The 27,768-nt window shown below is 45.2% G+C and overlaps 1 long non-coding RNA gene across 1 annotated transcript in view; it reads left to right on the top strand.

The window, feature by feature from the left end:
- LOC123454113 overlaps window positions 1–23,984 on the top strand; it is a 34,515-nt gene extending 10,531 nt beyond the window's left edge. The window contains exons 2-4 of the long non-coding RNA XR_006633163.1: window positions 14,646–14,784; window positions 20,105–20,190; window positions 23,917–23,984. This is a non-coding gene — a long non-coding RNA (uncharacterized LOC123454113). The remainder of the gene's footprint in view (window positions 1–14,645; window positions 14,785–20,104; window positions 20,191–23,916) is intronic.
- The last annotated feature ends 3,784 nt before the right edge of the window (window positions 23,985–27,768 follow it).

The raw sequence follows: 27,768 nt of genomic DNA, 5'->3' as shown, positions 1-27,768 counted from the left end.
ACTGTATTACAAAGCACTCCTCTCCTCCTCTTAGCTCTTAGATTCTTTCTGCCACCTCTTCTGCAGGGGTCCCTGAGCTTTGGAGGGTATGATAGAGATGTCTCACTTAGAACTGAACACTCCACTGTCACTTCTTTTCAGCATTTTGGTGAGTTTTGAGTCACCCCAGTGGTCACTGCTATTTGCAAAGAGAAGCTTCTCTAGCCAAAAGTGAGAGCAGCATTAATATATGGGTATGAACATATGTATTTAGAGGGTAGTTTGGTGGGCATAATGTATCCATTTAGCCAGACAACACAAGTAGTTTCTCCCCAGGGGTTATGACCTCCCTAGCCATAGGCTTTTGATTAGGTTTTCAGTATCAGGCCTGAATTCTTCCCTGTGAAACAGGCCTCAATCCAACCAGGGGAACAGTTTCCCCCAGAACAGACATGCCACCAATGCATGAGTCTACTGCTGGTTAAGACCACTGGTGACTTTTCTTCCCTAACAGGTTGCATAGCTCTTTGCAACATTCCTGACAGCTAGTCAACAGAGAGGAGGTGTCCAGCTCAGTTCCAGCTTGATTTCTCAGTGACCTGCAACCCACGCATGTGGAGTCTTCAGCATAGGGTCTTACCATCTAGTTCTGGTGGGCAACCAAGAGCCTGTAATGTTTTGGGGATATCAGGGGCTTCCCTGGACAAAAACTCACTGGAATGGATCCCACCCCGGGACTGAAATTTTCTTATTACAATCTATGGTTTCTGGGCACAACATTATTCACCCCACAGAGTACTTGTGCCCAGAAGAATAGCATCTTTAATCCTTGCTTTCAAGTTATAGAAGTTTCTGGGCAACCTTGAACATTAAAGTAACGCAGTGACTGGATGAACTCTAGCTTTGAAACACCCAGAGACAGACTTGGTCCGGGGTACTACTTCTTAGGTGTTGAGTATTCTTAGGTAAGCCATTGGCCCCTTAGAGCCCCACTTTATTCTGTGTAATGGGCTTGATCCTTACCCGTCAGTACCACATAACTCTCTCTTCTTCCTATGGTAAAATGGACCTCAGGAGGAGCTGGGGATAAGAAAGGACTCAGGGGTGAGCAACTCTCAGGAGGCTCAGGCTTGATTTTACTCTCCCTGGAAGGGACAAGGTCACTCTTCTTTTTGGCTGTTATAGTTACCCTCTTGTTGCTGGGACTAACGCTGACCAGAAGCAGCCAACGGCAGGAAAGAGTTTATTTCAGGTTTACAGATCCAGCCCAGGGGAAGCTTCATGATGGTGTAAGAAGCTGGCTCACTTCGTTTATACCCATAGCAGAGAGACAACAGCAAGCCCAAGCAGATTCCAGTATATTCTGCACACACCTTTGTGCTGAACTCAAGATTTGCCCCCAGTGACACACCCCCTAGAGATTTATTTATTTATTTATTTATTTTTTAATTTAATTTATTAGTTTTCATTTCAGTGAATACAGGCAGTTTGGTACCATTATTTAGGCTCATCTGTGATCTACCCCCTCCCATTAGACCCTCCTTGTTAATGAAAATGGGTCGTGCATTGTGGAGTTAGCCCCCAGTTATTAGTATGATAAATGTCTCTGCAAATCATGACCCAACATGTGACTCTGACATTCTTCCCGCCCCCTCTTCCGCAAGATTTCCCTGAGCCATGTTGGGTTCATTTTTGGTCTGCTTCAGTGCTGAGGTGTTGGGGGCCTCTGAGGCTTTGGCTCCCCCCTAGAGATTTAAATAGGAAGCTTAATGGTAATCTGAAATACTTGAGGTTGTGGGGACATTACATTCAAGCTACCACACTGACTGATCAGTTCTGCATTTGTCTACCTTTTTACCTTGATTTCCATTCATGCCACCAAGTTCAACCATTCAGTCAACTAATCTTTAAGCACACCTAGGAAACTAGCACCATGCCTGCGGATGCAGCAGCGAGTTAGGCAGAAGAATTCCTGCTCTCCCCAGGGACTGTGTAGTGAGAGCTGTGGGGAATGTGCTCAGCGTCCTAGTGATAACTTGCAGAGGGGGCAAGCCTCTGGACAGAACAACAGGGATGTGACAGATTTGGGGAAGGAGGGAGGCCTTCCAGTTAGGCAGCCTGAAGGCTGACAGGCCCCACAAATGTCAAGCAAGGGATATATGAGGTACAAGACCCCTCTGCAGGGACATTTTGGGGCTGGGGCTGGAGTTAATGCTTTAGGACATCCTGGTCTCCTGCAGTGGACGAGCACCTTGTAAAGTCAGAGGCCAAGAGAACCATCCTGACCCTAAGGAAGACTTGATAACCATCATTAGCCTATTTATACCTGCCAAGGAGCCCTTGGGAGGCAGAGGGTGATGTTCTCAAAACTGCTTTTTACAGAACCTTGTACAAAGCGGTTCAACTGGGCAGGATTTTTTTTTTCTTTTCATGAGTAATCTTTTCATTGAAGTATTACATGTAAGTTGTACTGCATGTAACTGCCAATATCCACCCACTTTTCATGTATAAACATTGCAGTTTCATGTGATTCAACACAAACACATTCAGAAAAGGGCCCAATCAGAAGTGTACACCTCTGTGAATTTTTACCAAGTGAGCACAGCTGTGTAACCAGCGTCCGGCCCAAGAAACAAAGCGTTGCCAGTGTTGGGAGTCAGGTCACATAAGCACAAAATGGGATTGCAGGAGACCAAACCATGCCGCCACCAAATCTATTTTGAATAGGTTGTTGAAAGAAATTTGGGACCCAGGTGAAGTTTCAGAAAGCTGGCCTCTGGTAAAGGAAGTTTACATTTAGAAAGGAGGTCTATGGTAGCCTAAGTATTTGTCAGAAAGAAAGCTGCTTCGGGCAGGCTCACTGCCTGCCTTTGCCTCTATAGTGACTGACACCCCTTGTTCTGGATGCCAGGGGCTCAGAACATTGTGGAAACTTTAGTCATCTGACCAACGCTTAAGTTCATCTTTGTAGAACTCCTGTGTCTATGTATATAGTTAAATTCTTCTCTATCTCATGTCTTAGCTTTTATTTAGTTAATTTACTTGGTGTCTGTCTGTGTGTGTGCATGAGTGTGAGTGTACATGTATGTGTTTGCAAGTGTGTGTATGCACACTCATGTGAGTGCACCAGTACATGTGAGTGTCAGTCAGAGGACTATTTTCAGGGTTGGTCTTTGTTGCAGTCAGGTTTGCATTACTGGCAGAAATTACCTGACCAAGAGCAGCTTGTGAAGAAAAAGTTTATTTTGGCTTACAGACTTGAGGGGAAGCTCCATGGTGGCAGGGAAAATGATGGCATGAGCAGAGGGTGGATATCACCTCCTGGACAACATCAGATGGACAATAGCAACAGGAGAGTGTGCCAATTTCTGTCTGAACAATTGCATTGTAAGCAGTCCTAACTTTCCTTTGGCTGTTACAGTCTTTCTACTACCTGTTCCACAATGGACCCCGAGCCTTGGAAGATATGATAGAGATGTTACAGTGTGAAACACTCCTCGGTCACTTCTCAGCACCATGGTGCCCTTTGGGTCATTCCAATGGTCACCACCATCTGAAAAGAGAAGCTTGTCTAATGAAAAGCGAGAGTAGCATTAACATATGGGCATCATTGTTAAGTAAAGTGCTTACAGGACACTTTGATTTTTTTTATTCCTACCCCCTGTGACCTTGCACAATGTCACCAAGCCTCAGGTTGTTTAGACTTCCTCCTCGGGGTCTGTCGTCCATGTCTATGGGAGCAAAACCTTCAGGACACCTATGGGGCTTGGTTCTGGGACTGAGTGAACAAGATGGACAGGGCTTTGATGTCATGCAGGCATCCTGCAGTGAGGGGACACAGTTGAGGGCAAACAAATGGTCAAGATCTTTATGGAGTGATCCATGCTATTCAGACAGTAAAACAAGGTTCTGCTGGGCTGGAGAAATGGCTTAATGGTTAAGGCGCTTGCCTGTGAAGTCTAAGGACCCAGGTTCTACTCCCTAGTGCCCACGTAAGCCAGATACACAAGGTACCATATGTAATGTTCCATTTGCAGTGGCTGAAGGCCCTAGCGCACCCATCATCTCTCCCTCTCTCTATCTGCATCTTTCTCTCTCAAAAATTTATTTTAAAAAGAACAAGGTGCTGAGTCTGAGCTGAAGGATGGAGTGATGACTATAAGCTGAGACCCAAATGACAAAAAGCACCAGTGATGGGTAAATTCAAAGGAAGAGCTCTCTGGGCAGAAGGGTGGCTGGTACAAAGGCCCCAGAGGCAGGGCAAGCCTGGACTCTGCAGGGGACAGAAAGGAGCTTGCTAACAAGAAGGGCTTTCATAAAGACAGCACAGAGCAAGCAGTGGCCTGGTCATGGCAGGTGCCTTGAGGTTTGTGGTCATTTGTGTTTGCTTTTAAGACTTGTGGAAAGTTTCTGAACGTGTGTCATTTTAAAGGCTTACCTGGGAGCTAGAGAGATGGCTTAGCTGTTAAGGTGCTTACCTGCAGAACCTAAAAACCCCGGTTCAATTCCCCAGTACCCGAGTAAAGCCAGATACAGAGTGGCACATGTGTCTAGGGTTTGTAGCGGCTGGAGGGCCTGGTACACCCATTCTGTCTCTCTCTGTATGTATGTGTGTATGCATGCATGTATGTATGTATGTATGTATGTATGTATGTATGTATCTATCTATCTATCTATCTATCTATCTATCTATCTATCTACCTACCTACCTCTCTATATCTGTCTCATTCTGTTTGCAAATAAGTAAATAAAATATTTTAAAAAAAGCTTACTGGGGGGTAAGAGGTGGCTTAGTGGTTGAAGGCATTTGCTTGGTAGCCAAGGTTCCATTCCCCTGTGCCTACATAAAGCCAGATGTACTAAGTGGCATACACATCTGGAGTTGGTTTTAAGTGGTAAGAAGTTCTGGCAACTCACTCTGTCTGTTTGCTTATTTCTCTCTGTCTCTTTCAAATAAATAAATCAATTACTTTTTATTTATTTATTTATTTTTGGTTTTTCAGGATATAGTCTCTCTAGCCTAGGCTGACCTGGAATTCACTAGGGGTAGTCTTAGGCTAGCCTCGAATTCATAGCAATCCTCCTACCTCTGCCTCCTGAGTGCTGGGTTTAAAAATGTGCACAAATTGCCTGGCTTATTTTTCAAAATAAAACAATGTTTTAAAAAAAGTTTACCTGGCCCGAGTGTGAAGAATGGATTGGAAGGACCAGGTTAGGTTCAGGTAACTGGTCACCCCAGTCTTGGTTCCTGGGTCTTAGGAGTGATCATGGAGCTGAGTTTGCTAGTTCCAGGCTACTGTGCTCACCCTGGTCTTTAGGTTTTGCCCATGTATTTGCAAACGGTTCCATGAAGTCTCATGGTTTTGATTGGCATTATGGAGAAATCACACTGGCTGCTTTATTGTCCTTAAGGCTCAAATATTCTTGGATCTTGTTTTCTGACAAGTCTGACAAAGTTTTCAATGTGGACCACTATATTTCAGGTTGCTTCTATTACTATAAATACTGAAAATTACTGAAGTACTTCGATTTCTTCCTATCTCATTTCCTGCTGCTTTATTTTGTTTGTGCTAGGAGTTGAACCCAGAGCCTCCAGTACACCAGGTAAGGACTGTACCCCTGAGCTACACTCCAGCCATGCAGTTTCAAACTGATCTCCTCTGTAGTTTCACTAAGACATATCTAGGTGGGAATTTGTTTGTTTTAATCCTGGTTTTGGAATTTCTGGATTCAGATTTTGGTGTCTTTAACAATTTGGAAAGCTTTCAGCTGGGCCAGCACTAGTGTGAAGCTGGTCAGGATTAGCATACAAAGTTAAGGCAGTGCCCACTCTTGAGATTGTGTACATGTGGGGCTGGTTCTGACAGTAGGGTCTGAATTAAGTTCTTGATTTGTTTTGTTCCTCTGAGGTAGGGTCTCATTCTAGCCCAGGCTGACCTGGAACTCACTTTGTACCCAGGCTGGCCTTAAACTCACAACGATCCTCCTCTCTCAGCCTCCTGAGTGCTTGTATTAAAGGAGTGCCCTACTATGCCCCACTGAGTTAAATTTTATGCCCTAAATCGTATGCCTCATTCAGCTTGAGGCCTTCTGCTTGTTTTCTATAATTGCCTTCTTTTCCATCTTTCCTTCATTTTATTCTGCAAATACAATTAAGTATATAATAAGCAATCTGACTCTTTTATTCAAGGTCATGTGTCTCGTTCTTTCTATTCTTGTTTGTTTATTTTCTTTGCATATTCTTACTAGGTAGCCCAGGCTGGCCTGGAGTTGGTGAACTTCTTAACTCAGCTTCCTGAGTGCTGGGATATAGGTGGGCACCACCACACCTAGCCTTGTATTCTTTACCTCTGTGTGTTTGGATGGTGGTCTCTATTTCTGCTGGCCCATCTTCCAGTTAATGAAGTATGTTTTTAACAGTGTCTAATGTATTATCGAACACATCCTAATTATTTATTTATTTATTCTACCAATTGGCTTGATTATCTTTTATCATCTTCCTTTTAGCCCATGTATTTAAGCTTTATATCTACTTCTTACTTTTAAATATTTTATTTATTTATTTGAGTGAAGATACAGACAGAAAGAGGTGGACACAGAGAGTGAGTACGGGTGCACCTGGACCGCCTGCCACTGTAAATGGACTCTAGACCCGTGTTCAACTTTGTGCATTTGGTTTTACGTAGGTACTGGGGAATTGAACCCAGGCAGTCAGGCTTCGCAAGCAAGCAGCTTTAACCACTGAGCACTCTCTCCAGTACATATCTATTTCTTTTTTTAAATTTTTTTTATTTATTTTTATTTATTTGAGAGAGACAGACACAGAGAGAAAGACAGATAGAGGGAGGGAGAGAGAATGGGCGCACCAGGGCTTCCAGCCACTGCAAACGAACTCCAGACGCGTGCACCCCCTTGTGCATCTGGCTAACGTGGGACCTGGGGAACCGAGCCTCGAACCGGGGTCCTTAGGCTTCACAGGCAAGCGCTTAACCGCTAAGCCATCTCTCCAGCCCCATATCTATTTCTTGAATGATGTTTAAAAATGTTTCTTGCTGGGCGTGGTGGCACAGGCCTTTAATTCCAGCACTTGGGAGGCAGAGGTAGGTGGATCGCCATGAGACTACATAGTGAATTCCAGGTCAGCCTGGACTAGAGTGATTCCCTGCCTCAGAAAACAAAACCCAAAACAAAAAAAATTTCTTATCAGTGTTAATAATTTCTATGTGGCATGTTTTTATGGACCCAGAGATGTTTCTGTTGACTGTCACTCATGATGGCTTATTTCCTTGTGTGTTTCATGATTTTTATTTATTTTGTAATACTGAAAATTGAACTTGGGGCCTTATGCATGTGAAGCAAGTATTCTACCCCTGAACTGTATTCCAGCCCTTTTTTTTCTTTTTTAAAAAATACTTTATTTATCATTTATTTGCAAGGAAAGAAAGAAAGAATGAGAATTGGTGTACCAGGGCCTCTTACTCCTGCAAACGAACTCCAGATGTGTGCACCATCTTGTGGATCTGGCTTGATGTGGGTACAGGGGAATTGAACCAGGCCATCAGACTTTAAAGCAAGCACCTTTAGCTGCCAAGCCAGCTCTCTAGTACCCTTTTCCTTTTATTCTTGAGATAGTCTCTCTAAGTTTCCCTGACTGGCTTTCAACTTGGATCTGTAGCCCAGTCAGACCTTGAATTTTCGATCCTCTTGCCTCAGCTACTCAAGTAGATGGGGTTATAAGACTATACTGCCAAGCTTGGTTCCAAGTTGATTTTTTGGGGGGAGGGGTTCTAAGTAGGGTCTTGCTCTAGCCCAGGATGACCTGGAATGCATTATGTAGACTCAGGGTGGCCTTGAACTCATGGCGATCCTCCTACTTCTGCCTCCCAAGTGCTGGGATTAAAAGTGTGCACCACCACACCCAGCTCCAAGTTAATTTTTAACTTTAAGCCCCAAACTTGGGGCCTTAGGCTTGCTAGCTGTACCACTAAAGTACACTCTCGGGCTCTTTCAAATGTCTTCTTCCAACTTATGTGCTTCCTTCCTCAGCTTTCTCCAACTGCTGGGATTACAACACTTAATCAGTCAGGGCATGGGGCTGAGGTTACAGGAATCAGATCCGAGTAAGAGATGTTGAACCTTTGCTCTTCCTATCAGTGCTATTGTAATTCTGTAACAGAACAGACTAGCAAGGCCTAAAAATTTCATGTTTACTTGATAGCCACATGTCTTTTTTTTTTCCGAGGAAGGGTCTCACTCTGATCCAGGCTGACCTAGAATTAACTCTGTCATCTCAGGGTGGCCTTGAACTCATGGCAGTCCTCCTACCTCTGCCTCCTGAGTGCTGGGATTAAAGGCGTGCGCCACCACGCCTGGCTTGGCCACATGTGTTGCATGGTGTGCGCACCTGGAGTCCACAGTTGTGAGGAAGCTGAGACAAGAGAGTGGTGAGTCGAGGGCCGACCCGGGCTACATAGGGAACCCTATTTTAAAACACCAACGAACAGCCACACCTGTGAGTAGGGCCCAGATGGACAGCACTCACAGGTACCAGGAATGGGCCACGTTTGTGTTTGGTTTGTTTTCTTACTAGTTCCACCTCTGCAAATCAGGGAGGTTGCCCTAACCTTCATTGCATCTGTGGTTCTAGACCTCTTCGGGCTTGAAGACCAGCAAAGCAATTCAGGGGGTGTTGTCTGGCAGGCAACTTACCTGTTACAGCTGGAGTGTGAATGTCAGTCTGGGTTTCAGTGTAGGCATGTTGACCCAAGAAGGGGACTGAGAATGGAGTGGCACTTTAGTTGAAGGTCATGGAAGTAGATGAATCTTGGCGTCAATGATTGTGTTTTGGGGATGTGTGACTTTTCTGGGGTTACTGTCACAAAACCTCACAACCTGGGAGGTTCAAATAACAGAAAAAATTGGAGGTTAAAAGTCTAAAGTCAACATGCTGACCAGACTGCTTGCTTGCTTTCTTTCTTTCTTTCTTTCTTTCTTTCTTTCTTTCTTTCTTTCTTTTTTAATGGGGAAAAGAGGTTTATTTTGGCTTACAGACTTTGAGGGGAAGCTCCATGATGGCAGGGGAAAACGATGGCATGAGCAGAGGGTGGACATCACTCCCTGGCCCACATAAGGTGGACAACAGGAGCAAGAGAGTGTGCCAAACACTGCCATGGGGAAACTGGCTATAATATCCATAAGCCCACCCCCAACAATACACCGCCTCCAGGAGGCTTCAATTTCCAATTGCCATCAGCTGGGGAACCGAGCATCCAGAACACCTAAGTTTATGGGGACACCTGAATCAAACCACTACACCAGTCCTTAGGATATATGCTTAGGAGTGCTATGGATGGGTAAATGATAAATCTATTTTTAGCTGTCTCAGGAACCTCCACACTGAGTTCTACAATGGCTGTACAAGTTTACATTCCCATGAACCATATAGAAGGGTTCCTCCCTTTTTTTCCACATCTTTGGCAGCATTAATTATCATTTGTTTTCATGAAGGTAGACATTCTGACAGGAGTGAAATGGAATGCCAAAGTAGTTTTAATTTGCAGTTCCTTTATGGCTAACATTGTACAACTTTTTTTTTTTTTTTTTTGTGTGGTTTTTCAAGGTAGGGTATTACTCTAGCTCAGGCTGACCTGGAATTCATTGTGTAGTCTCAGGATTGCCTCAAACTCTCAGCGATCCTCCAACCTCTGCCTCCTGAGTGCTGGGATTAAAGATGTGCACCACAGACTAGTTTCTTTTGAGACGTCTTTCCTTGCGTGTTAGACGACCCTCTTCTGTGTATGGCCTTCCCTCTGTCTGTGTCCTCACTTCCTCTTGTCACAAAGTCATTTATTACGTCAGACTGGAGCCCATCCTGAGGATCATTTTAACATAATTGCCTTGTCCCTGTCTCTAATATGGTCATATTCTGGGGTACAAAGGGCTAGGAATTCAGTGTATGAATTCAACATTCTGAATTTTGAGGATGCAGTTAAGCCTATAAGAGGAGGCAAGAAGCAGGGACAGAAGGAGGGGAGGGACATCACAGTGTTGCCATCCAGGAAAAGCAAAAGAGGAGGCAGATGTAGGGAGACTGAGGCGATGTGTGCAGTGTAGAGAGGGAGTTACGGGTAGGGACGTGGGAGGGCACTGGCCTTCCCTTGCCCCTGACTACTAGCTGTGGGGGCGGGTCTTCTGCAGGACTGGAGACCCGGCTCTGAGTGACACGGTCAGGAGCCGGGACGGCAGGCGGAGCTCAGCTCCTGCTTTCCCTTGCTGGCATGGTATATATTTTCCATACAGGTATTAGTGAACGAATGAATTTCTTTTCCTCATTCCTCTGATATCCCAAGGTCTTGGGACCTGGCTTCTCTTTAGAAACTCTGGGGTAAGGTCTACATTCTCTGACTCTGAATTTACCTACATGGCTAAGTGTTGAGAATAAACCAAGAAAACTAGACTGTCCAGGATATTTTTGTTCTGGGGGTTGGTGCAGGAAGGAGGAAACTGAAGAACAAAGAATTAAGTGAGCTGGGCAAGACCCTGAGCCCCGCTCCTCTGGAGGTTGAGGCAGGAGGATCACTTGAATCCAGGCATTTGAAGCCAGCCAAGCAACTTCATAAAACTTTGGATTAAAATCAAAAGTAAGAAAAACCTGGGCATTGTGGCACATACCTTTAATCCCAGCACTTGGGAAGCAGAGGTAGGAGGATATCCATGAGTTCAAGACCACCCTGAGACTACAGAGTGAATTCCGGTCTGGAAAGATGGTATGGTGGTCAAGGAGCTTGTCTACAAAACCAAAGGACCCAGAGTGAATTCCAGGTCAGCCTGGACTAGAGTGAGACCATACCTCGAAAATACAAAAAAAAAAAACAAAAAAAGTAAGAAAATTCGGGTGTGGTGGCACACACCCCAGCACTCAGGAAGCAGAGGTAAGAGGATTGCCTTGAGTTTGAGGCCACCCTGAGACTACATAGTGAATTCCAGGTTAGCCTGGGCTAAAGCAAGACCCTACCTCAAAAAAAAGAGTAAGAAAAGGTGGACAATTGGAGAAAAGCCATTCCCTGGTGCTCACTGCTCAGCCATTCTAGCCTACTAGGTGAGTTCCAGGCTAGTGAGGGACCCCCCGTCTCAGTAGGGGTGGGTAGCCCCCAAAGAATAACAACCTAGGTTGTGTCCTCTGGCCTTCATGTGTATGAGCATGAGGCGCATGTGCGCGCACACACACCCTCCAATTCACACAGGGCTGATGATATAGCTCAGTGGTAGAGCACTTGTTAGCATGCTTAAGGTCCTGGGTTTAATTCCAAGTACTATTAAAAATAAATAAGTACGTAAGTACAACAACTTTTTGCTGGGGAGTATATAGCGTGGTTTTTTTGTCGTTTTGTTTTGTTTTTCCAAGGTAGGGTCTCACTCTAGCCCAGGCTGACCTGGAATTCACTGTGTACTCTCAGGGTGGCCTCGAACTCATGGTGATCCTCCTACCTCTGCCTCCCAGGTGCTGGGATTAAAGGCGTGTGCCACCACCCCGGGCATGTACAGCATTTTTGATCCCAGGACCAAAGCTGAATGTGTTACTGAGCACCTTCTGGGCTGCATACCGTGTTAGGCAGAAGACGTCACTGGAGCGGATATCAAGTATTTATTGACTGCTTATGCAATGTCATGTCCTGTGTTGAGCACTCGTACATCCTGTTCTCAAGGACCGTGCATGGCAGGGACTGCCAGGGTGGCTTGTTATTGATAGGATGGTGGTGACTGGCTGCAGGTCCCGGAGTGCTCAGTGAGCCACGGGGACCGGCCTTTCTTCCTTCTCTAGCTTCGTGCCTGCCCCCACCCCCGGGCTTGTCCAGGGTGCAGGGGGAGCTGAGGGGGAGGAGGGCATGGTGAGTCAGAGATGAGCATCAGCAGTCCTAGTTCCCACAGCCCATCCTGTCCTTGGCTTGACAAAAGACACGTTGTAGGGGACAGATGTGGGCTGGGACAATAGTGCCACGTCATTTCTGACAAGATCCTGTATTCATCTCCTCCCAGCCACCGTCTGAAGCCCGTCATCGCTACTACTGTCCTTGTTGTCACATTTGTACCCCTCCTGGCTCCACTGAAAACAGCTGGGATCATGTCTCATGAACCAAAAACGTGTTTCCTTCCTTCTCGGGGCTTCCGAAGGGCTTCTGGAGAACACAGCCGGGCTGACCGTCTATTCTCAGATGCCCAGGATTTCCCCTGTGGCTCCAGAGAGAGGGAGAAACCGGCTTCTGTGAGCTCCCAGGGAGTGGGCTCAGGAGGAAATAGCCCAGTTACCTCTTCTATTTTGAGGTGAGGAGGAAGGTGGGCCCATTGTTGGCCAGTGAGTCAGTGAGTGTAGGACGGAATACTGTCCAGGAGGTAGAGCCTGAAGACAAAACAGGATTTGAAGACACGCATGCCCCCAGTCTGTTCCAATGTGGCATCGAGAGCCTTGAAGACGTAAGAAATCCCCAGAGCTCCATATCTAAGGATGCTCATTACAGTGTCCTACTGGTAACAACCTAGATGCCCACCTACAGGGGACTAATGAAATCAACCATGTCTAATCTCTACAAAGGAAATCTTTGTTGCTATTAAACAGTGGGTGGCGGATCTACTTGACATGAATATAGAAAAGTGCTCAAGAGTGATTGTGGGGGCTGGGGAGGTTGGCTCAGTGAGTGAAGGACTTGTAGCACAAGCATGCGCCCCTGTAAATGTCAGATGTGGCAGCGCGTGCCTCTAATCCCAGTGCTGGGGGAGGAGGAGCCACAGGATTTCCCGCTAGTTTAGTTGAATTGGTGGGCTCTAGCTTCAACCAAAGATCTTATCTCAAAATATAAGGTGGAGAGTGACTGAGGAAGACACCTCTGGCCTACACACACACACACACACACACACACACACACACACGTATACATGTACCTACACATGCTTGCACACCACACCTGTATACACACAAAGAAAAAAAGAAGCTGGTGTGATGGCACATATCTTTAATCCCAGCACTGGGGAGGCAGAGGTAGGAGGATCTCTGAGTTCAAGGCCACCCTGAGACTACATAGTGAATTCCAGGTCAACCTGGGCTAGAGTAAGACCCTACTTGGAAAAAAGCAAAAAAAAAGAGGGGGGAACAGAAATGAAATGAAATTGTTTAGAGCCAGGTGTGGTGGTGCCCACTTGCAATCCCCGTTCTCCGAAAATGAAGGCAGAAGCCAGAGTTTGAGGGTAGCCTTGGCTGCATAACACGTTCAAGGCCAGCATTAAAAAAAAAAAAAAGAGGGCTGGAGAGATGGCTTAATGGTTAAGGCCTATGCCTGTGAAGCCTAAGGACCCAGGTTTGATTCTCCAGGTCCCATGTAAGCCAGATGCACATGGTGGCTCATGCATCTGGAGTTCATTTGCAGTGGCTAGAGGCCCTGGAGTGCCCATTCTCACTTTCTCTCTCTCTCTCTCCCTCTTTCTGTCTCTAATAAATAAATAAAAAATAAAATATTTTAAAAAAGAGCCAGATGTGGTGGTGCATGCCTTTAATCCCAGCACTTAGGAGGCAGAGGAGGAGGATTGCCATGAGTTCGAAGCCATCCTGAGACTGTATTGTGCATTCCAGGTCAGCCTGGACTACAGTGAGACCCTACCTTGAAAAACCAAAAAAAAAAAAAAAAAAAAAAAGGACAAAGAAGAATCAAAAAAGAAAAAGAAAGAATGACTATTAGGAAATAAAGTAAGACATAGAAAAGTGCATGTGCATATGCTTCTAAAATCATATATGTTGTTTTCTGGAAATATCCATGATAAACTTCTAGCAAGACTTTCAAATGTAACAAAGGAGGTTTGGCTGGGGAATAGGACTTTCAGTCTTTATTTTACACATGCACAATTTTCTCTTGTTGTGTGTGTGCATGCGTGCATGTTCATGCATGTGAATTTAGGAACATACATGCCATGGCACAGGTGTAGAGGTCAGAGGACAATTTTTGGGTGTCTGTCCTGGCCTTGGACCCCATTTTTGAGGCGGGGCCTCTGTTCACTGTGGTGTTTGTCTGGGCAGTGGGCCCAAGCTTTGCCAAGTCTCCTGTCTCAGCTGCTTCTTACTGCAGGCATGACTCCTGCAACAATTCCCTGCTTTACATGGGTGCTGGGGCCCACATTCAGGTACTCATGGTTGTTTGGTTTTATCCACCGAGCCATCTCCCTAGACCCTAAAGTTGTTTTTGTTTTTATTTTTTGAGGTGGGGGTCACCCTGTAGCCCAGGCTGACCTAGAATTTACTATGTAGTAATTAACTGCAATCCTCCTACCTCTGCCTCCTGAGTGCTGGGATTAAATGCATGTGCTACCATGCCCAGCTAAGATTGTTTTTGTTTATTTTTATTTATTTATTTGATACTGACAGACAGACAGAGAGAGAAAGAGGCAGAGAGAGAGAGAATGGGCACACCAGGGCCTCCAGCTCTTGCAAATGAACTCCAGATGCATGCACCCCCTTGAGCATCTAACTTACGTGGGTCCTGGGGAATCGACACTCAAACTGGGGTCCTTAGGCTTCACAGTCTTCAGAACACAACAACAGGCAAGAGCTTGACCGCTAAGCCATCTCTCCAGCCCAGATTTTTTTAAAAAAATAATGCTTCTCTTCTCCTTTTATGCTGCAGTGACAGTGATGAAGTGGAAGGACAAAGGTCCACAAACCAAAGGCGCCAACCACGCAGCGTTACGTGCAGAGCGCTGGGGCAGGAGGAAGACCGGGGCGGCCTTGAAGGATGGGACGCGTCCCTAGCCATGCTTGCAGAGGTACGCTTTACCAGCCAAGGGTGGACACGGCGACAGGGCTGGCAGGAAGTCACTGTTTGCAAGGCTGACTCAGTAACAGAAAGAATAAAACAAAGTCAAGGCCAAAGTTCAATTCCAAGAGCAGGGGTTGGAGTGTCTGTCCTGACAATAGCTGCTGCTTAGTGAGTCGTGAGCAACGTGAATCGCCCTGCCTAGGGTGAGCTCACTGAATCTTCACAGCAGCTGTGTGAGCATCCCACTTTATAGGCGAGAACACTGAGGCTCTTTAAACACACATAGTCCACAATTGGTAAAGCAGGAGTTAATTAACTGGATTTGTCTTTTTCTCAAAACACCTCACTTATCACTGTTTGATTCTATGCGTTAAACTCTAATATGCTTTAAGGGGCAAAAAAATAAGACATTTTAGCCAGGCACAGTGGCTCATGCCTTTACTTCCATCACTCGGGATACTACGGCAGTAGAGTTGCCACAGGTTCAAGGTCAGCCAGGCCTATATAGTGATATCTTGTCTCAATCAATCAATCAATCAATCAATCAATCAATTAAATAAACTAGGTTTGTAAAGTTGGACCACTGAAGAGAGAGGCAAGGAGAACATTCTAGAGAAAGGGTTGTACAAGGTACATGTTAAATCTGCCATGTCCTTTTCAGACACTGAAGCAACTTGCCTCATCAGAGAACGTATGTAGTAAGCGAACTAGTGCATCCACAGGGGGAAAGCAGGCAGCAGTAAAAGTAATTCTTGGGGGCTAGAGAGATGCTTAGCAGTTAGGCACTTGCCTGTGAAGCCTAAGGACCTCGGTTCAAGGCTCGATTCCCCAGGACCCACGTTAGCCAGATGTATTAGGGGGCACACACATCTGGAGTTCATTTGCAGTGGTTGGAAGCCCTGGCATGCCCATTCTCTCTCTCTCTCTGTTGCTCTCAAATAAACAAATAAAAAATAAACAAAAAAATATATTAAAAAAAAGTAATTCTGGGGCCAGGCATGTGGCACATGCCTTTAATGCCAGCACTTGGGAGGCAGAGGTAGGAGTATCACTGTGAGTTCGAGGCCAGCCTGAGACTACATAGTAAATTCCAGGTCAGCCTTGGGTAGAGCAAGATCCTATCTCAAAACAAAAACAAAAACAACGAAACACCAACTAATTCTTGGCCTAGAGAAATGGCTCAGTTGTGACTTAACTTGCAAAACCTGATGGCCTGAGTTTGGTTTGACTACCCAGTACCCTTATAAGGCCAGATGCACAAAGTGATCCTTGAATCTAGGGTTCACTTACAGTGGCAGAAGGCCCTGGTATGTCCATAATCTCTCTCCTTTCGTTTTTCTCTGTTTCACTAGCCCAGGCTGACTTGGAACTCCGTAGTCCCAGGCTGGCCTTGAACTCACTGTATCTCAGCCTCCTAAATGCTGGGATTAAAGGCGTGCACCACCACTCCCAGCTCTTTTATTAATTTTCTTGGCACTATAAGGCAAAAGGACTTGCTTTGCTTGGACTAGTCAATCATTCAGCTTTCTTTCTTTCTGATAGAAAGGGAGGGTGGTGGTCCTGTAGATCCAGCCTAGTGTCCGGCATGCATGCTAGGCAGACGCTACCACTGAGCTACAGTCTGGCCCATTCACAGACTCTCTATTAAGCTGCCTTTATCGTCTGCGTGTAGAGAACACAGCAGAGAGCCAGGCAGAACTAGTCCTGTCCTCATAGAAGCCAGATACTGACCAAAAATTGTAAGTTCTTCTTGTACTCCTAATATCAAAGCAGCATTTCTTTTCCCCAGAACAATCCCTTTCTTTACCCCCAAATCTGGAGGGATCATACACCAACTGATAAATTGTATCTTTAATTTTTCTAATTATGTATTCAGTTGCATACACACACGTGTGTGTGTGTGTGTGTGAATGAGCGAGTGCATGGGCATGCCAGGGCCTCTGGGTGCTGCAAATGAGCATGAGCCACGTTTTGCTTCCATTTTATGTGGGTGGCTTGGGAATTGAACCCAGGCTGGCAAGCTTTGCAAGCAAGCCTTTAAATGACTCATCTTTCCAGTTCCATATACCTTTTTAAAAATTTTTATTTATTCATTTATTTTCAAGGTAGGGTCTTGCTGTAGCCCAGGCTGACCTGGAATTCACTATGTAGTTCCAGGGTGACCTTGAACTCAGAGCAATACTCCTAACTCTGCCTCCCAAGTGCTGGGATTAAAGTCATGTGTCACCACACCCAGTTTCCACCCCTTTTTCTTCCCAACTAACCCCCTCCCTGCTTTCATGTCTTTGTTTTGTTTTCAAGGTATTGTCTCTCATTAGTACAGGCTGACCTGGAATCTACTATGAAGTCTCAGGGTGGCCTCAAACTCATGGCGATCCTCCTACCTCTGCCTCCTGAATAGAGTGCTGGCATTAAAGACATGCGCTACCATGCCCTGCTCTTTCATGTCTTTTTAAAATTTCTTTTGGTGACCCACTTAGTTAAGTTCAGATTGCTCGCATGACCCTGGGTCCTTTAGCTTTGCAGGCAAGCACCTTAGCCACTAAGCCATCTCTCCAGCCTGCCCACCCCCCATATATCTTTTTAAAAAAAATATTTTTTTAGGCTGGAGAGATGGCTTAGCAGATAAGACGTATTCCTGTAAAGTCTAAGGACCCCGGTTTGATTCTCCACGTCCCATGTAAGCCAGATGTACATGGTGGCGCATGTGTCTGGAGTTTGTTTGCAGTGGCTAGAGGCCCTGGCACGCCCATTCTCTCTTTCTCTCTCTCTGTCTCTAAAAAATAAATAAACTTGTTTGAGAGAGACAGAGTGAGTGAGCATGGGCATGCCAGGGTCTCCTAGCATGGCAAATGAACTTCTGACTCATGTGCCACTTTGTGCATCTGGCTATATGTGGGTCCTGGGAAATCAAACCCAGTCAATCAAGCTTTGCAGGCAATCCCCTTTAACTACTGAGCCATCTCTCCAGCCTGCACGTACTTCTATATGTGTGTGTGTGTGTGTGTGTGTGTGTGTGTGTGTGTGTGTATATATACATATTTTTTTTTTTTTTTGAGGTAGGGTCTCACTCTAGCTCAGGCTGACCTTTAACTCACTCTGTAGTTCCAGGTTGATCTCGAACTTACAGCAATCCTCCTACCTTTGCCTCCCAAATGCTAGGATTAAAGGCATGCACCATCATACCCAGCTGCATGTATCTTTTAATTTAAGCAAAAAACATAGTTTTTAAAAAGTGCTGAGGAGATGGCTTAGCAGTTAAAGGTAGTTGCTTGCAAAGTCTGGTGGCCCAAGTTTGATTCCCCAGTTCCGAAATTAAGCCAGGTGAGATGCACAAAGTGGTGCATGCATTTGGAGTTCATTTATAGGAGCATAGAGGCCCTGGTACACCTATTCTCTCTTTCATTGCAAAAGAAGCCTTTTTTATTATTTTGTTTATTCAAGGTAGGATCTCACTCTAGCCCAGGCTGACTTAGAGTTCACTATGTAGTCTCAAGGTTAACCTTGAACTCATAACGATTCTCCTACCTCTGCCTCTTGAGTGCTGGGATTAAAGGCTTGTGCCACCATGCCTGGCTAAAAATATTTAGAAAAAGAAAAAATAACCTCATGGTACATTATAGACTTGTATGAAAATGTCTTCATAAGCTCATTACTATATACAAGGAATATGTGCCAGTTAAAAACTTACCTCATAACCATTCATTCATACCTTCTTGTTTTCTGTACATACTTACTGAATAGAGATGTGACTCTGAATTCCCATACCCCTTGCTCAAAAGGTATCAGAGGATACAGCAACGTAAAGAAGCAGTGACAATATGGAGTAATGTCTGTGCGAACAGGAAAAGTGTTAGGTGATGTGGAGCTCCTAGGTGTCACAGCTACCCGGCCTAGGAGGGACAGGTGGCTAGGTAGGAAGTCGTCCTGATGAAAATAAGTTCTTTTGATCCTCCGTCTTCCTCTTTGTCTTCTTCGTGTGTGTGTGTGTGTGTGTGTGTGTGTGTGTGTGTATGTCTGCATGTGTTACCATGCTTGCACATGCACTTGAGGGTAAGAGGATAACTGTGGGTGTTGTGCCTCAGAATGCTATCTACCTTTTCTTTTTTTAAAAAAAAGTTTCGTTTCTTTTGAGGTAAGATCTCACTCTGGCCCAAGCTTACCTGGCACTCACTTTGTAGTCCCAGGCTGACCTTGAACTCACAGTGATCCTCTTACTTTTGCCTTCTAAATGCTGGGATTAAAGACTGGTGCCACCATGCCCGACATTAAAAGAAAACTATTTTATTTATTTATTTGAGAGAGAGAGAGAGAGAGAGAGAGAGAAAGTGGGAAGGAGAGAGAAAGAATGAGCACATCTTGGCCTCTAGCTACTTCAAATGAACTCTAGATAAATGTGCCCCCTTGTACATCTGACTTTATATGGATACTGGGGAATCGAACCTGGGTCCTTTAGCTTTGCAGGCAAGTGCTTTAACCACTAAGCTATCTCTCCACCCACCGCCCCCTCCCAGCTTTGAGACAGAATCTTTCACTTGTCTGGAACTCTCCAAATAGATTAGACTGGGTGGGGGGGGGGGGGTGAGCCCCAGGGATAACTCTTTTTCTCTGCCTTCCCAGTCCTGGTTACAAGTCCATACCACCATGCCCGGCATTTGTATGTGATTTTGAGAATTGAACTTAAGTTCTCATGCCTGCAAAGCAGCACTTGACTTACCGGACCATCTCCCCAGTCCCAGCCTGGTTATTAGCATAGTTCTTGGCTACAAGGAGTAGGAATAAGAATATGGATACATGTTCTATGCGAGCAGAACTTCTCATTCAAAGAACTGGACATTGGCTTATATTTGTTGGGATCAGAAATAGAAATGATAGGGCCAGAAGAATATTAGAATTAAAGAATTAAGAAAATTAGAATTCTCTACCTATTGAAACTGCCAGTCAAAAAATCTGAAGAATTGAGTGCTAGGAAGATGGCTCAGTGGTTAAGGACAATTACTGGCAAATCTACCAGCCCGGGTTCAGTTCCTCAGCAACCATGTAACACCAAATGCAAAAAGTGGCACATGTCGGGGCTGGAGAGATGGCTCAGCAGTTAAAAGGTTCCTGCTTGCAAAGCCTGATGGCCCTGGTTTTATTCTCCAGTACCCACCTAAACCAGATGTACAAAGTGACACATGTGTCTGGGGTTCGCTTGCAGTGGCAGAAGTCCTGGTACACTTATACTCCCTCTCTCTCTTTCTCTCAAACTAAGTATGAAAGAATAAAAATAAGAAATGTTTAGATAGGTAAAGTCAGAGAAATTTACCATCTGTATCTCTTTCCAGAAAACCTAGTAGAAGACTTGTACCAAGAAAACTAAGGAGTAAATAAAGGACATGGATGAGATATAAGAAAAACTGCATGAGCTCAGGTAGGCAAGGTTTCATTAAAAGGGTCGTATTGGCATGGTAAGGGGTTTGGACTTCGTTGTAATATCTTCATGCTTGGGGGTGTATATGTTCTTATGTATGCAAGGCAATTGTCACTGAGCTATTTTCCCACCTATCATATCAAAATTACCTAAAGTAATAATAGAATGACATTCTAAGATATTTTTACTTTCTCCAGTTTTGAATATTTGTGGTCCTTTTGAGCAACATTGTTAGTGACTTCTACAAGAAGAGGCTGTAGTTGTAATCTCTCTTTATTTTCAGGTTTCATTTCTTTGAAAAGAGGTCTATTTTTTATAAGTCTGGAAACCATAGTACTTGAAAAACTGAAAAATATCTATATAATTGTATGAATGTCCTCAGTTTTTGGTGGGGTTACAGAAATCTTGGCAAACCCACTGGAAGTTGAGAACACATTTGATACACTGAACATATGGCACTCACAGCTAAGCAGAGCTATCTGCTTTAACGAGCTGTGTTTGCTGTTGGTGGTGTCCCCTGGGATGAGACAGGCTCTTACCGCTTGTCCCTAGACCCAGAGAGGCTGAAATTCAAAATGTGAAGAAGCCGGCTGTGGTGGCACACACCTTGTATCCCAGAGACAGAGTAAGAGGATCACTGTGAGTTCCAAGCTCGCCAGGAACTACAGAGTGAGTTCCACGTCAACCAGGGTTAGAGTGAGACCCTACCTTGAAAAGAAAAAAAAAAAAAGGAAGTAAACTTTCTGCTTTGGAACTTTAGGAAGTTAGGAGTTCGTTTCCCGTAGGCAGTAAGAATGAGGGTCATGGTGAATTACAAGCCATAGTTATGTAGCTCCAGGACAAAAGCAGAAAATGACTCAGTTGATTGCCTTCAGAAAGAGTACAGCCAGTTGGGAGAGCAAGCAGACAAGGTGACCAGCTGTGACGGCGTCTCTGATTGGGTGAGCAACACTTGATCAGCATTTCTAATGGGCCACGGGGCATGCATCAGGTACGTAGGCCCCTCACAGGTTTGGTGCACATTGAGCAGGAAGAACCGGTCTCAGTCTCTATCACTTCCTGCCAGTGGAGACCAGGCCACTCAGTCATAGCCTTCTCTTTTGAGGACCCTCCCAGCTGTCAGGATCCCTTCTCACTGTTGCCCCACTCCACGTTCCTTTTAAAATGTGCACTTTAAAAAATTTATTTGCGAATGTATGAGAGAGAATGAACCCACCAGGGCTTTTCACTGTGTCTGGCTTTAACATAGTGTTGCAGTCAGGTTCACATTACTGCCAGAAAACACTTGACCAAGAGAAACTTTGGGGGGGAAAAAGGTTTATTTTGACTTACAGACTCGAGGGGAAGCTCCACGATGGCAGGGGAAAATGATAGCATGAGCAGAGGGTGGACGTAACCTTCTGGTCTACATCAGATGGACAACATCAACAGAAGAGTGTGCCAAACACTGGCAAGGGGACACTGGCTATAATACCCATAAGCCCGCCCCTAACAATCCACTGCCTCCAGGAGGCGTTAATTCCCAAATCTCCATCAGCTGGGAACCTAGCATTCAGAACACCTAAGTTTGTGGGGGATACCTGAATCAAACCACCATATTCTGCCCCTGGACCCAATTTTAAAAGTCCCCATATTTTTTTACACAATCCTAATGATGTTAAAACAACCCCATAAAACCTAAGGTCTTTTAACTGAACCATAATACCAAAAAATCCCCCAAAACCCATAATGACACAGAATACACATTCATACTGCAAAAGATGGCATTGGGCATAGCTAAGAAATATTCAACCAATACAAAATTTAAAACAGGACAAACATCAAACTCTGTAGCTCCAAGTCCAACAACTCTAGCCAGTGACAAATCTCCAAGTCCGATAATTCTAAGCAGCAGCAAGTCTCTGGTATTCCAATTTTGCCCCTCCAGCTAGGCTACTCACAGTCCTGGAAAACTTCATCTGGGGCTGCCAGGTCTCCTTGGCAGCCATCTTGTTGTCCCAGCATCTCCACTGGGTCTCCACTGCAAGCCACGGTTCATCCTCATGGCTCCACTGGGTTCTATGCAGGCATCCAGCAAACCTGCTTCACACTGCCTATGGCCATTTCCTAAGCTACATATTACACAAGGCCACATTGCAAACTCAATGACCCTCTCCTGCATTTCTTATACTCCATAATACCAGGTGGGATGCCAATTTGTTAATCCAGGAGAAAATAAAACAGACTTTGAAGAACAGGACACTCCTTGGGCACTCAGGCGCCTTCCAAAGAGTCTGCATTCTTCCTGTTGCCCCAGTGAAAGTCAGCTGGCCCAATCTCAATGGTTGTAATCTCTCATATAATTGCAGGTGAAGGGGCAGAAGTTTCAGCCCAAAGATTTCATTTCTGTGCCATATCCTTCTGTCAGTTTGTTTCTATGTAATGCAACCCTGTACAACTTTTCAGGACATGGCCATAACAGCAAGCCTCTCACACAAAACTGCTTCTAGCCCAGTCCAGACAAAGCTCCTTTTCAACCTCATAAGCCAAACCTCACAGTCCATAGTTCTCATTGCATTCAGGTCTTGCAACTCTGACCAGAAGAATCCATCAAGCTGTACTTATAGCACTGCAAGGTGTCTCTTAGGCCAAGGCTTCAAATTCTTTCACATTCCTCTTGAAAATCAGCTCCAAGAAGCCAAAGCCACACACAGTCAGGTGTCTAGCAGCAATGCCATTCTTGGTACCAAAATTACTGTTGTAGTCAGGTTCGCATTGCTGGCAGAAATCACCTGACCAAGAGTAGCTTGTGGGATAAAAAGGTTTATTTTGGCTTACAGACTCGAGGGGAAGAAGCTCCATGATGGCAGGGGAAAACAATGGCATGAGCAGAAGGTAGACATCACCCTCTGGCCAACATAAGGTGGACAATAGCAACAGAAGAGTGTGCCAAACACTGACAAGGGGACACTGGCTATAATACCCATAAGCCCACCCCTAACAATACACTGCCTCCAGGAGGTGTTAATTCCCTAATCTCCATCAGCTGGGAACCTAGTGTTCAGAACACCTAACTTTATGGAGGACACCTGAATCAAACCACCACATATGGGTACTAGGGAATTGAACCCAGTCCAGTAGGCTTTGCAAGCAAATGCCTTTAACCTCTGCATCATCACTCCTATCCTTTGTTTTTCTTTACTGTGCAACTTGAGTTTGAGAGCCACTGACTTGGAGCAGGGCTTTGGTGACATTAACTTTACAATGCTTTATTTCTCAAAGTTAAGCCCACCAAAAGCAGAGAAAAGCTATGTCATCCTCAAGCCCTACATCAGAACCATCATAAGTTAGGCTATCTGCACTCCTTAAGCAGCCTTGTGTAATGTGGCAGAGTCCTGGGAGATGCTGGGTTTGGTGGGCTCTGCCAGTATGCCCTTTACTGGGACGGTTGTAATATGGAGGCTAGCCTAAGCTACATGTTAAATGCTGGGGTTACATAGTAAGAACCTGTCTAAAAACAGAGAATGAGGCGGCGGGGGCGGGGAGGAATTGTAAGGTCTTAAGGTGTGTGTAAGTGGTTGTGGGCTATGGAAGTCCCTAGAGCAATATATAGAAGAGTGAGGTGGAGAGGTGATAAGACCTCTCTACCACAGAATTTCAGCAACACTTTGTTGATCAGTCTCTGACTGGAAGAATATTGTACTAGAATGGTCTGTTCACCTAGGTCCTCAAATCTTATTTTTGCAGGAACTCTGATCATGGGGCATGGGAAACAGCAGTATGGCCATACTCCTGCCAAAACTTGCCATGGCCATGGTATGTGTGTGTGTGTGTGTGCATGCGCGTGTGTGCGTGCATGTGTATAGGTTTTCAATGGTGTTAGATAAAATTTATGAGCATGTTACATTTTAGATCACTACTGAAGCCAGAGCAAGGATCCAGGTGGTTCCCTAAATTGAAGCCAGAGAGAATCTTTAGCTATGATCTCAGCAGATAGACATTTTCTTTCTAAAACTCTGCATTTCTAACACAATGATGAAAGATCTAAGCACCAGCCAGGCTATATGTGATGATGTTTACTGGTTTTGTTGACCATAAAAGAGGGCTTTCTGCAGCTCCCCAAAGACAAGAAGCAACCCTTCCCCTGTCTTTCCCCCCTTCCACTACTAGACTTATCCCTCCCTCCCCCTAAGCACAGTTTTAAATAGCTCTGCTCCAAAGTTGTTGGCTGGTGACCTGGAAAATTCCTTTTGCTTTGTTATGCTGTTAATAGCCCATCAGTTTAAATCTCCTATCCCCAGAAACTTTCTCCCAACTAGATGGGTGAAGGAGGGAGCAGAAGTAAACATAAAAACAGGGAAGTAACAAAAGAGAAATATGATTATTTGAAGGGCTGGGGAGGATTCAGAGGTGGTCAGCCACTGTGGCAGAGTGAGGGATTTCATCTGTTCAAATCTGCCTCCGCAGCAGCTTGCTCATGGGCACATGGGAGGTATCTGAGATATGAGTAGGGACTTACTGTATCTGTCAAACCCAGGAGCGCCTACGTGCCAGGCAAGTGTTCTACCAATGGGCGACACTCGCAGCCCAAAGGTGATAAGTCTTTAATAAACTGAAAACCAAATCATGGAAGATTTGGCAAACATAAGTCTCTGGAAGACCTTTAATCCCACCAACCATGATTTAGATTTCTGGGTAAGCGGTTAGGTGTGTGAACAGGGATGGCCAATGAACTCAGTCACTTTCCTGATTCAGTTGTTAGGTGAGGTTACCTCTTCTGATGCTTCCTGTGGAGGTTTGAATTAGGTGGCCCCCCACTAATTCAAGGTGAGTTAATTACTGCCTTGAGTCTTGTAGCATTCCTGATAAAACTAGCAGGTGCCAGGTGTGTTGGTTCATGCCTTTAGTCCCAACACTTGTGAGGCAGAGGAAGGAGGATTCAAAGCTACCCTGAGACTACACAGGGAAGTCCAGGTCAGCCTGGGCTAGAACAAGACCCCACCTCGAAAAATCAAAACCAAAACCTGGTAGTTACCACTTGCTATGTGTGTCAGGTATAGTGCTAAGGACTTCATCTGTGTATTTAACTCTCACTGCCAACTCTATGAGGCTACGTAGTATGACCATTCTCTCATTTCACAGAAAAGGAAAGTGAGCGGGCGTGGTGGCTCACACCTTCAATCCCAGCGCTCCAGAGTCAGAGAGGTAGGAGGATCGCCATGAGTTTGAGGCCACCCTGAAACTACATAGTGAATTCCAGGTCAGCCCGGGCTACAGTGAGACCCTACCTCAAAAATAAAAAAATAAAAAGAAAGAAAGAAAGAAAAAGGACAGTGAAGCTTAGAGAAGGTGGTAGAGCTGAGTTCTGTGTCTTAGCTCATGATCTGAACCAGGAAGTGTTGCTGTTCATAAACTACAAAAATCTAAGCAAGCAGAAATGAGAGGAAGCAAACAGTTCTTTCCAAAATACAACCTGGAACCTTGTGCTGGTGGCCCAGATTTGAATTTGCTGAATTACTGGCTGCTTACTGGGGGAGACTGTCCTTGTATGTGATGTTATAATCAGAGCTCCTAGCCTTTAGGTTCTGACCGTGTGTGACATTTCTCCCTTTCACATGAACATTGTCATCTCTCATCTCAGTGGGAACCTGCAGCTCCCACATCTGCCATCTAGAGCCTAGAAATCTCATGAGGCACTGGAGGAGAGACCACGGTCCAGGTAAAAGACTGCTGCTGGGAAGGTTGGCTGAGAAGCAACTGCAGGAGAGTGATGGACCCATTGCCCTCAGCTGAAAACCCTGCAAAGTAGCAGGCCAGGGTCCATTCCTCATAGTGTGACCAGGCCCTACCTCTGTTTGGTGCTTCATGAGGAGGGTTGAATGAGGGGTCCCTCAGAGACTCGTGAGTTCTGCACTATAGGTACCCAGCTGATGGTAATTTGGGAATGGGAGCCTCCTGGAGGAGCTGTGTTGCTGGGGGCGGGCTTCTGGGTGTCATAGGCAGCTTCCCCTTCCTAGTGTTTGGCACACTCTCCTGCTGTTATTGTCCACCTGGTGTTGGCCAGGAGGTGATGCCCAGTCTCTGCTTATGCTGTGTTTATCCCTGCCATCATGGAGCTTCCCCTCGAGCCTGTGGTGAAATAAACCTTTTCTTCTCATATGCTGCTTTTTGTTGGTGCTTTCATCAGCAAAGAGAAGGAAGCAGCAACATTTCCCTCTTGAAGATTTCATGAAGCCAAGTTGGTAGAGTGCTTGCCCAGCAAGCAGGGAGCTAGGGGTTCCATCCCCAGCATCCACATAAAAGTGGGCATGGTAGGGTGTGCCTGTAAGTGTGTAACTCTAGCACTCAGGAGGTAAAGGCAGTAGCATCAGGAGTTCAGGGTCATCCTCAGCTACATGTCAAGTTCAAGGCAAGCCTGGTACACTTGAGACCCTGTCTCAGAAACCAAAACAAAGCCAAACATGGTGCTCATGTCTTTATTCCCAACACTCAGGACAGGAAGCTGAGGAAGAAGGGTCACGATACGTTGAGGCCACTTCAGGCTACAGAGTGAGTACCAAGTCAGCTTGGACTAGAGTGAAACCCTCTCTCAAAACAAACAAAAATATCATTGTAAAATAGTTAACTTTGAGGCTGGGGCACTGGTTCAGTGGTTAAAGGTGCTGCTTATGATGAAGCCTGCTTGCCTAGGTTCAGTTCCCTGCTAGACAGGCATTCATATGTAGTGGTGAGACACTGGTTTGTGTGTGTGTGTGTACACACACAAAATTAACAATTGACCATACTTTAAAAAATATGGTTGCTGGTTGTGGTGGTGCACGCCTTTAATCCCAGCACTCAGGAGACAGTGGTAAGAGGATCACTGTGAGTTCGAGGCCATCCTGAGACTACATAATGAATTCAGTTCAGCCTGAGCTAGGGTGAAACCCTACCTCAAAACAACAACAAAACAACAATAAATATATATACATATATGGTCATCTCATGGGCAGGAGCTCTTTATAGTCTCTCTTCTTTCCTTCTCTTAATCTAGTAAGGTCTTTCTAAGCCTGAAAAAAAATGGACATAACAGTAAATAAATGCCATGAACAGAACACACTCCTTGCATGTTCCTCAGTGCCCCTCCCCCAGCACCTGGCCCATCACTGTTCCGGTGTGGAATCTGACCTTCTAAATGGTTTTGATGTTTGTGTACTTATGAGTGTCTGTCTTCATGCTTGTTCACTGTAGTGCTTATGTAAATATTGGGGAGAAGATCCTGTTCTGTGCTTTGCACATCTTAGACTCCCTCCTTCATTCTTCCCATCCTATCCTCTACGTGGTCAGGCTGACTTGAACGAATGATCTTACATGTCATAGGCACCCTTCTGATCCACACATCTGTTTTTTGTTTTGTTTTTGAGGTAGGGTCTCGCTGTAGCTCAGGCTGACCTTGAATTCACTATGTAGTCTCAGGGTAGCCTTGACCTCACAGAGATCCATCCCCCTGTCTCTGCTTCCACCTCCGAAGGGCTGACATTACAGGTGTGCACCACCACGTCTGGCTTGTTCTTTTTTTTTTTTTAATTATGTACACAGTGTGTATACAGTCATGTTGGT

The sequence above is a fragment of the Jaculus jaculus genome, chromosome 13, assembly GCF_020740685.1.
Source record: "Jaculus jaculus isolate mJacJac1 chromosome 13, mJacJac1.mat.Y.cur, whole genome shotgun sequence".
Taxonomy (NCBI): domain Eukaryota; kingdom Metazoa; phylum Chordata; class Mammalia; order Rodentia; family Dipodidae; genus Jaculus; species Jaculus jaculus.
This window is presented reverse-complemented; position numbering and strand designations above follow the sequence as displayed.